The sequence below is a fragment of the Bos indicus genome, chromosome 4 (assembly GCF_029378745.1).
Source record: "Bos indicus isolate NIAB-ARS_2022 breed Sahiwal x Tharparkar chromosome 4, NIAB-ARS_B.indTharparkar_mat_pri_1.0, whole genome shotgun sequence".
Classification (NCBI taxonomy): domain Eukaryota; kingdom Metazoa; phylum Chordata; class Mammalia; order Artiodactyla; family Bovidae; genus Bos; species Bos indicus.
The window spans coordinates 106,844,748-106,856,223 of NC_091763.1; the positions used below are offsets into that span (position 1 = coordinate 106,844,748).

General features: G+C 46.2%; 1 pseudogene; it reads right to left on the reverse strand.

Annotated features, from left to right (window-relative positions):
* Positions 1-1,771: 1,771 nt before the first annotated feature.
* LOC109558008 (olfactory receptor 6V1-like) lies at positions 1,772-2,790 on the reverse strand (annotated as a pseudogene).
* Between the last annotated feature and the right edge of the window lie 8,686 nt (positions 2,791-11,476).

Genomic DNA, 11,476 nt, shown 5'->3' on the forward strand with positions numbered 1-11,476 from the left:
TGTTAGGATGGTAAGTAATTAGTCCCTTGAGACTTAGAGGAGAGAAAGTTCTCAGAATGGAAAAAAAAAAAAAATGTTTTCCCAGTGGGCCTTTACTGCAGAATTAAAAGTACCTGCCCACTTTTTTTTGGAAAGGTCCACAGATGGGAACATGTCCTATGGTAGTTATTTAAAAAAAAAAAAAAAGTTGAATTGGAGACCAAGTTTCCCGGTCATAACAGGAGACTCAGGCCCCCAGACCACATACCCTGGGACACTTGTTCCTCCCACCACCTCCTTTCTTCACAACATTGGGTTTGAGGGGTGGCCCCCACACTGCGACTGTCTCCACTGTACATGATGACCAGGGCCTTTCTAGAACCCTGTGAACAGAACTAGCTCCAGAAGTCAGGGGAAGTCTGCATCTACTCTTTGTCCTGTTTTGCAAATTCCAGGGCAGTCCAGATTACATCTGATATAAGAGATCCTATGCCAAACCCATTTCTACTGGCACTATCTTTCCATGATACCCTAAACCTTTTCCAGCTTTCCAAGGATAGCTTCCTCCATCCGCCCTCCAGCCCACTCACTACCCACAACACCCATCTTGTGCCATTTCCTCCTCATCTGCCTTCTACCACCTCTGTCTTCCCTGCAGGGCGGCTGGCAGTCTCCCAGCCAGGTGACTTCCAGGAACTCCAACCTTGGAGGGGCCCTCCCTCTGGGTTCTGTGGTTCTGTGGGATCTGCAGTTCTTCGGGAGAGGAGAAGAGCTAGCCCTTGAGAAGGGGGAGGCAGCAAGTGTAGGGACAGAGACCCACCTTTCATCCCCTCTTTCCTGCGTGCAGAGGAAGGATTAAAAAATTGTAAAAACATAAAGGGCATGCCCTTTTTTTTAGGCATAGAGCCCTCATGACCTTGCTGTGTAAGAGGGATGGAAAAGTGGCCCCTAGAGTCATTTCTGTTTAAAAGTCAAGAGGTCCAGGGGTCAGGAGGGAGCAGTGGGTGTGAGCGATGCTTTTGTTGCAGGAGCTGTCCCAGATGGGGGTCCCAGGAGCTGTCCCGGATGGGGTCCCGGCAAAAGGCACATAGTCTTTTCTGTTCTGAGGATGCCAAAACATCCTGCTCTTCTGAGAACCTCCCACTTTCAGGATCCCAGCCTCGACTCTGAAACCAGTTCCTGAGAAAGGGACACGCCCTATAAAAAGACTGCACACAAAGAAAACATAAAAGAATGAGAACAAAACCATAGAGCAGGACCTCGGAGAGAGAGTTTAATAGCACATTTCATAATAACAACTATATTTACTGAGTTCTCCCTACATTCCAAGTCCTTGTGCGAAGACCTTGATTTGGATTATTTCTTTGTATTGAGATTGCTTGTGGCTCAGTGGGTGAAGAATCGCCCTTCAATGCTGGAGACTTGGGTTCGATCCCTAGGTAGGGAAGATTTCCTGGAGAAGGGAAAGGCTACACACTCCAGTATTTTGGCCTATGGTTCTGAAGCTTCTCAGGTGGTTCAGACGATAAAGAGTCTGCCTGCAATGCCGGAGACCCAGGTTCGATCCCTAGGGTTGGGAAGATCCCCTGGAGAAGGAAATGGCAAACCACTCCCGTATTCTTGCCTGGAGAATCCCATGGACGGAAGAACCTGGCTATAGTCCATGGGGTCACAAAGAGTTGGACATGGCTGAGCGACTTCAATCAAAAAATCTTACAATTTGAATTGACATCATCACACTGTTGTCACCCCCAGCTGCCTTGAAATCATCCTTTCCTTAACTAGCGCAGGCTCACAGACGCCTGCCTTTGAGACATTCGGTGCACGTGAATTCATCCTCTCCCTGTGGAGAGTGAACAGTGTCGTCAGTGGGGCGGAGAGGGCAGGAGAGACTAGGAAGGAGACTGAGAAGCCCCAGCCTGGGCACCTGGGTGCCACCCGCAGTGGACAGCCCCCCTCTGTGCTCTCCTCTGAGGGCGGCTGGGTGTCTGAGGACGATCCTTTTGGACGTATCCTCTGTGACCTTTTGGACCTTCTCATTCCGGAAGGTGAAGATGAAGGGGTTGAGGAACGGGGTCACCAGGGCAGTCATCAGGGCCACCACCTTGTTGAGGTGTGTGGAGGGGCCCTTGTCTGGTTTCTGAAGAGCAAGGAGAGGAAGAAGTCCATGAGCTCAACGTGCTGGGTATCAGAGCAGGACCGCTCAAGCAGCGGGGCGGAGTCAAAGAAGTGGTGGTCAGTGACACTGGGGACGCAGAACCAGAGCTGGGCTTTCTATAGGGTCAGGGAGATGATGGAGAGGAACCCCACCACCCAGCAGACCACTACCAGCTTCACACAGACCGGCCTGTTCATGATGGTCTGGTAGTGTAGACGGCGGCAGATGGCCACGGAGCGATCAAAGGCCATGACTGTGAGGAGCAGGAAGTGGGTGGAGCCCAGGGAGAAGGAAAACAAAGAGTGGGTCAGGTATTTAGCCAGGGCCATGGTCCTGCGAGGGGACAGCAGGTTAGCCAGCATCCTAGGGGCCACGGTGGAGGTGACCAGCAGCACCTCCATGAGGGAGAAATTGCAGAGGAAGAAGTACATGGGTGAGTGGGGGTGGGGGTCCAGGCCCGTGAGGGTGACGATAGCCAGATTCCCCAGAACTGTCAGCATGTATATCAATAGGATGAAGGCAAACAGGACGGACTGGAACTCGTGCAGACGAGAAAACCCTAGGAGAACAACTCCCTGATGACGCTGAGGTTACTCACGGCACTTGATGCCCCTTCTCTGGACTGCCTGTGAGACGCTAGGAAGTCTTATTGAGAAATGGCCACCAGCCTCTCTCTTGACCTTGCTCCCTGATGGCTGGCCTGGCTTCCCAAGCAGACTGGCCTGTATGCATAGTCAAATTCAACGTCCAGGAGCATTCCCAAGGGCAGAAGGTCCCAAGGGGCAAGGAACTGATTGGCTCTGCTGGACAGAGTTAGGAACTGGCCACCTCCACAGTACCATCTGGTATTCTTGCCTGGAAAATGCCATGGACAGAGGAGCCTGGCAGGCTGCAGTCCAGGGGGTCACAAAAAGTCAGACTCAACTTACGACAGCACGCATACACATCACCATCACTACTAAACACTTACTCTTTTGTCTCCTACTCATTCATTATTTCATTCAACACATTTCTTAAGCTCCATCTCTGTGCAAGTCATTTGGCTGGGTCTGGTAAACCCTTCCACACAGCCAAATATGATAGTCATTAAATATAATAACACCTGCTCTTAGCAGAGTTCTCCAACAGTAAATAATCTGCCTGCAACACAGGAGACCTGGGTTTGATCTCTGAGTCGTGAAGATTCTTGGATAAGGGAATGGCTACCCACTGCAATATTCTTGCCTAGAGGATTCCATGGACAGAGGAGCCAGGTGGACTACAGTCCATGGGGTTACAAAGAGTCAGATACAACTGAGCAATTAACACTTCCATATCTCAGGATCTGGTACCTTCTACATGACTTCTTTTCATCCTTTGTGCCTGGTCCTCATCCTTCTTGCCTTCTCTGTGGCATTTCAGGCTGTGAATCACACAGTTTTGAAATAGCTTCCACCCATGACTGTAGAGCCACTCTACTCTCAATTCTCTGACAATTCTGACTTTTCTTTGGCTGGCTCCTTCTCTAGCTCCTGTTCTTCTATTTTCTAAATATGAATGTCCCCACATCTCTCTTCCAATCCATCTTTTGTCTCTCTAGTCTCTCCTTCAGAAAACTCATCTTCATCCGTAACCAGAGAAATCTTGAAAATGTAAATGAATCTTGAATCTGCCTTTTTGTTCTTGGCCATCCCACACCACCACATACTCAAAATGGGTAAAAGAATACACACACAATAGTCCCCTAGAGCTAATATCGTGTCCATTCCCCTCAAAACCCCAGTCACCCTGACTGGAAACCTGGAAGGTATTTCTGAGTTTTCCTTCTTCCTTCTAAACCATTTGAATTGCCTTCCTTTTAAATAAAGTTTTTTTCTCATCCTGTCCCCTTTCTTTTTTCATAGCCACCATCCAGGTTCAAGGATTTGTTTCATCTTAATCGTCACAGCAGCATTTTTAATGGCTTTCTTATTTCTACATATCTGTTTATCCAACCTATCCATATACTGCTGTTATATTTCTTTTTTCTACAGTATTATGTCCAAAGGCTGGTTTTCAAATAATCTGAAACAATGTGGTTTCATGTATACGTTACCCTCAAAATTAATTAATCAAAATAGCTGACTCATCTACCTTTATACAGAAAAAGACTGTGAGGACTCATTTTAAAATATTAACAATGGAGACTTCCCTGGTGGTCCAGTGGTTAAGGATCCACCTTGCAATGCAGGGGATGCAAGTTCCATCCTTTATCTGGGAACTAAGACCCCACATGCCATGGGGCAACTAAGCCTGCACATACAGCTAGAGAACCTTGGCTGCAACTAGAGAGCGCCCGCCCACTGCCACAGGGAGCCCAGTGCAGCCATTAAAACTTAATTAAAAAATAAGTCAATAAAATACTAAATTAAATAAGCAGTAATTAAAATTAATTAAATTTACTAATTAAATAAAATACTGAATATGTAAAATAAAATATCAACAACAGTTATCTCTAGGTGTGGATTATGAGCATTTAAATGTTTTCATATATGTATGTGTATATATATATTAATATATTTTGTTTGTTTTTCAAGTTCTTTTTATTTGAACACATATTATTTTAGCAATCAGAAATAAAAAAATGTTTTAAGCAACACCTATCCCTTCCCGTGCCTGCTAAATTGAGCACAAACTCCCCTGGCAGTCCCAGCTTTCTACCATCTTACCCATCTTCCCCTCCAGCCTTCCCCTCACCTCCTTCTTACCACACACTCTGTGCTTCCACCAAGCTGGACCACTTACTAGTCTCCAAACAGGTAACTCCACCCTGCTGTCTCACCTTTTCCTTACTTCTCCCTCTGCTCAGAATACCCCATGCCTCATCTTCGCCTGGCACACTCCTACCCACATTTCAAATGCCCCACCTTTATGAAGCTTCACCCTCTCTCCAGTGTGAACCTGTCCTGTCTGGAATCCCAGCCAAGGAAGTCAGCGTGCTCTTCCTTGCATATTACAATTTTCCTTGTGCCACCCTCATCCCAAACACTAAATTCCTGGTTTCTCTGTGGCAGGTCTCTTTTCATCTTTGAAGCCTTCCAGCACCTAGCAACACATCTTACAAAATATAAGGACTTGGTAAATTTTGATTAAACAATTGAATGAGGCCATCTATTGAGTTTTCATACCTAGTCCTGAGCAAAAGATTTTGAAAATGGAAATTCATGTTTTATTACATGAGTATTTGCATATGTACATTTTAGGCTTTAACAGAAGGTAATGGGGCAGTCATGGCCTGTCAATTTCTCATCAGACAGATAAAATGGGAACTTTCCTGGCTGTCCAGGGGTTAAGACTTCCCCTTTCAATGCAGGGGTGTGGGTTTGATCCCTGGTTGGAGGACTAAGATCCCACGTACAAGGCCAAAAATTCAAAACATAAAACAGAAGCATTATTGTCATAAATTCAATAAAGACTTTAAAAATGGCCCACATCAAAAAATATCTTTAAAAGCAAAGAGAGAAAGATAAGGTGAGAACAGGTGTGTTTCAGAATCCAATCCCAGAAGGGTCTGGCATACCCTGGAATCAAATACATTACTATTTCTGCAGCAAAATACACAAATATTCACATTGAACAGAATAAAGAAAAACAATAAATAGCCTCCCAGTTAAGTTCAGATTAGGTTTCACTATCTAGTTAGTAAGAAAGTAGGTCACTCAGTTGTCTGACTCTTTGCAACCCCATGGACTGTAGCCCACCAGGCTCTTTGGTCCTTGGGATTCTCCAGGCCAGAATACTGGAGTGGGTAGCCTTTCCCTTCTCCAGGGGATCTTCCCAACCCAGGGATTGAACCCAGGTCTCCCGCATTGCAGGCAGATTCTTTACAATCTGAAAGAAAACTAAAAAAGAACTTCTGGTTGCTGAGGAATTTTTGACTACAGCATCATGGACCATGGGCTGTGAATGGGTAGACTTCATTCACCGAGTGCCCACCACGCACAGGCTTCTACAGTGCAAAGTGGCTGCGAAAGTTTCCATCTCCATATCACAGGTGATTAAAAATCTCAAAATGTGTAAGGATCTCCATCCCAAGTCATATAGTCAACAAATGTACAGCTGGGGTTTGAAACCAGAGTCTTCTCACTCCAGTACCCACTTGTTTATAGTAACAAAAATGCCAAGTACGTGATATCTTCTGAATTTGAAAACATACCGACCTCTGAACACAGGATTCAAAATCTATTGCTTAGGTCTGCAAACATTTATTCTTTAATAAATGGTAAAAAAAAAAAAAAAAAAAAGAATGTGCTAAAGAGGAAATTCACATGACTGGATGTTGACCATCCATGATGAGTACGAGATAGTGATGGGTAGGAGACAGGAGAGTGTCCCTTTTCTCGAAGAAGGGATCTCACTTGGGTCTCACATGTTACTGTGGAACCAGAGAGAGGTCCAGCCTAGAGTGTTACATCACTTGGGAAGAATTCATGATGGTCGGTCTCCTAGGAGGCCACAGCTCCTTCACGTACCACTTCCCCGATTGTGATCTCGGCTACTGGGCCCCATACTGACGTGTGTCACATTCAGCAGGTGTTATAAATGCATGAGTGAGAAAGGAATTTAGCCCTTGGGCCTATTTTATGTTTTATTCACTATCACTGCCACCCAGAGAGCAAGGTCTTTCTTACCCAATAGGTTTCCATGACATCACATCCTGAGACAGTACATTCTAAAATATTTGAAGTCTTGAAATGAGAGGTGAGAGAGTTAATTCAGGGATGACCCTGGAGTCAAGAACACTCCACTTGGTGTAGCAGGCTTCACTCCCCTTCACACTAGCCGGCAAACTTCTCAAACTAGTTTTCTATTACACTCTCACCTCAATCCCTCTTGTCTTCCTCCTGCCAAGACTTTTCACCCTTAGACTTCCCTCTCCCTGATTATGGTCCTGCCTCCCCTCTCAGCGTCGATGACCGGTGTTTCCTCTTGGTCCACAACGCGTGCCTGGCCCTTCATGTGCATTCAACACTCTGAGCCATGGCTCCCCAGATGCCAACTCAGGAAACTGGAGCCCACAGCTCAGGACATGCCTCCTGGGTTATGTCACAGGACCCACTGTACTTGTTGAGTAAATTTTACATTAAGTTTGTATTTACAATACTGCCAAATTAACACAGGTGAAGTTTCAGATGGATGCAGACTCAACTCTTGTCTGCATCAGGGTCTCCTACAGACTATAACTTCTCTGTGGCAGCCTTTGCTACAGAACAGACCCTCTCTCAGGCCCACAGACCCACCCCTGTGATCCAGGCAAACTCAGCTTCAGTCAGGAGATGGCATAGTGCCCCATCAAAGCAGGTGTCACCTTACCATTACTGGCAAGGCCTTGGTTGGCCATTCAGTGCACCCGTTGGGCCAGCCCCACATCATCTGTACTTGACAGTCTGGGGTCCCCATTGTGTCCTCAGTTTCCCTTACTTATTCCTGCTGAGGCTCCTCACTGGTAAGAGATTCTGTTCATCTCTATCCAAATCCTTCATGCCATAGGTTTTAACAGGTCAGATTTCTATTAAATGGCAAAGAGCAGATACAGTAACCTGTTGTTTTCATGGAATAACCTCCTAGAAACTTGGGACCAATCAGAAAGCCCCCTTCTGGCTATTGATCTTCCTTTCTCACCACATTAACCTTCTCAATGCTCCTGGCTGAATTCTTCTTATGTGCTTTGACTTCTGAAACCTCTTCCTACCCCAGAAAATGACTCTTTCAGAAAAATAATTGGGAATGCGGAGGAGGGTGACAGTGTCACCAACATGGATCTCTGTAGCAATGATTCTGATCATCGGTGTCTTGGGAAGTGTCAAGCTTCTCAGGTAAATGAAAAAGTGGGGATGAGGCATGGGACAGAGGGATGGACAGAGTGACCACCTGACTATCTCCTTAGGATTCATGGGCCTTTGCAAGGGGCAGGTGACAGAGGGAAGACGGAGGCAAACAGCACGTGGGCAAGCAAGCCAGCCAGCAGCAAGAATCGGAGTCAAAGTGATGTGAGAGGAAGGTGTGCCTTACAGCGAAAGGTCTACAGAAGCTCAAGGCCTTCCCTGGTGGTCCAGTGGCTGGGACTCTGTGCTCCCAAGGCAGGGAGCTCAGGTTCAGTCCCTGGTCAGAAGCTAGATCCCGTTTGTTGCAACTAAGATCTGGTGCAGCCAAATAAGTAAATAAAAATAAAACATTAAAAAAAAAAAGCTCAAAAAGAGGACAGAGACACATCAGGAAGGAATCTTGGCCGAGCTTTCCCTGTACCCAGGGCCCTCAGGAGGGAGCAGAAGGAGTGGGTGGCACAGAAGACTTTGTTCCTCACCAAGAGGAAGGGCAAGAAGAGACCAGTGCAGGGAGGGGAATCTTGGAAGCCAGACCTTCATGGCTGACCCCAAATCAGGAATAGCAAGAGGACACAGGCAACTTAAATCACCCATCCTTCACTCATTCATTCAAGAAATACGACTGAATGACTGATTGGACTCGATCCTATCAGGGTTCCAGACATGCATCGTGAACAAAATAACCCCAGACCTCAGAGGCAAACTGGGGAAACAGACAGTAAACAAGGCTGAGATGACCAACCGTGGTGACAAGCGCTGTGAGGCTCTGAGAGGGCGGGACAGAGACAGGAAGGAGGGCGGGGGACTCACCCAGCCCAGGTCCCATCCTGCCGCCCAGGTCCAGATGCAGGACTTGACCGTGGTGGCTGTACCCTGTGGGCAACAGCGCAAGTCCAGTGAGTTGAAAGGAGCCACGAGGTCCTGCACACTCCCTGCAGGCAGAGGTCCCAACCCCAGCACCTCTGGAGAAATCCACAGTAACAGAAATGACACAACACCAAGATGGGGACACCCCACCCTGCCGGGCCCTTCTGTATCCCTGCAGACACTCCTGTGGAAGACCTGAGACCAGAATGCACTGGGAAGGTGGCCGCCTCCAGCTCTTCTCAGTACTGACTCTGTGCGTGTTCGAACGTAGCGCAACAGGGGTTCTGAAGGAGCAGCTGTCCCCCCTGGGGAATGGGCACATCCTAGCACCATCCTCGGTTGAGGAGATGTGAGCTCCAGGGAGCAGGCAAGGACCTCCCGGGGAGCTGTGACCACTCTCTCTCTCTCTCTCCCATTCCCTGTGGACATGGAGCTCAGAGCAGCCTGACAGCCCAAGGATGTGCACTCTGGGGTGAGGAAGTGGGAAAGAGGGGCAAAGCATTGGGCCCCAATTGCTTTAGACACAGACAATGCAGGAGAACAGACAATGAACTAAGAAATTGCATCATTGTCTCTGGTCAACCAAGAAGGAAAAACTGGACCCAACTATCTTCTTATAAACTGGGAATGAGAGAGATGGTGGAAGCAGTAAAAAAAAAAAAAAAAACCTCTTTTAGAAAATAAAAGGAATCACCAGGCCCTGAGTGTCAAGCTTTGGGCGAGGTTTACTCTCTTGCCCAAGGATGATCATTAGAGCATCTTCTCCCAGGGCCTCAATTTTTCCATTTAAGCAGGGGAGATGGGTCCTATATGCACTTTTCTAAGGTGGTACTGAGGGGACAGGAATCCATAGATGAAGGAATCAAGACATTAAGTGAACCAAAGTAAGAAATCGAGGACCTGTTTACAGCTGTGAAAGAGTGATTATACATGCACACACAGGGACTGTTTATAGTATATCATGTAAGTTTATGGAGAAGTGAAAAAATATGGCAAAGAAACACTTTAATGGAGATAGAATTCCATTCTTCTGAATACCAAAACCAATGGACTGTAGCCTGCCAGATTCTTCTGTCAGTGGGATTTCCTGGCAAGAATACTGGAGTGGGTATCCATTCCCTTCAGGGAATGGATCAAACCCAGACCAGGGATCAAACCCAGATCTCCTGCATTGCAGGCAGATTCTTTACCATCTGATCCACCATGGAAGCCCCTAGAATTCCATTCCTTGACAATGGAATGGAAAACAAAGGTATTTCTTTACCAGCAAGATCAGCTTCCATGACTTCTTCACCAATCCAAGGACATACATCCCCTCCAGTGCCAAAGGACTCAGGGAATTACATACATTTCTCTTATTCCTGCCTGGAGAATCCCATGGACAGAGGAGCCTGGTGGGTTATAGTCCGTGGGGTCGCAAAGAGTCGGACATGACTGAGTGATGGAGCACACACACACTTGTTCCTGATCTCTCACAGCAATAACGCCTTTACTATGTGCTTCCCACAGGCACTGATTCACTAAACAACCTCATGAAGGAGCTGACAGTGGTGTCTTCATTTCCCTGCTGATAGTACAAAGGAAGCCTTACTGTAGAATGCACCTAGTAAGTAGCACTTGGATTTGAGCTCCCAAAGAGGAGAGAACAAGCAATCTTTGATTTGTGTACTTCACACTTTTATAGACATGACCTTGTTCATACTCTACATCGACATACCTAACTCACCTTTCACATAGCCAAGTTCATATATCTAGGCTCTATGAACATTTCAAGGATTTCATATAGCAGCCTGTTAGATACAGTTCAATTTTTTCTGTGCAATTGCTGAAGTACTTTAATGGGAAAATAATAAAAAGAAAACATGGAGAGCTGAAAAATGATGATACCTATGATAAAACAAGCATCAAGCTATAAACATAATCAAATAAAGCAATGTTGGCAGTCATTAGGCATAGTAAGAGTGGGACATTTTTTGCTACAATCCAAAGCTGTTTGATTATATGTTCAAACATAAGAGAAAAGAACAAAATTAAATAACATTTTTGAAATCCTAGAAGGCATAACCTAACCAGGTAGATTAGCTGATGGATCAGCTAGAAATAGTTTGAGAACATAGAGTCTTTTTTGGTGAAATTCATCAATAGCAGTAGAAAAGGAAGAAGACATCACACTAAAGATGTGAAGAGATGAACTCAGGAAAGGCCAGAACCACGTCTAATTGGATTCAGTGACTAAGCTAAGCTTACTCTGTCCCCAGATCTCCTCACATACAGCTGAAGTCCTGTCATCCACGCGGTGTGTTAACTTCTATTACTTGGGCAAAGAGCTACGCAGATGGAGCCCGACAGGAAGGAGCAGGTGCCCAGAATTTCACGTTGTGAAAAGAACACTCCACCTACTCCTTGACTTCCCAAGTGTTAGAAACCAAAAGCATAGCTAAGGAGAAGTAAGAGGAGTACACTTTCATGAGATCATGCAACAAAGAGACGGGGCGGGGTGGGGTGGGGTGCAGCATCTGACAACATTTTATGAAGGGAAAGTGTAGGCATGTTGGCTGTTTTAAGGCCATGATGGAAAGATGACATAAAGTGCAGAGTGAAGGCAAGATCATGAGATCTCCTCCCACGG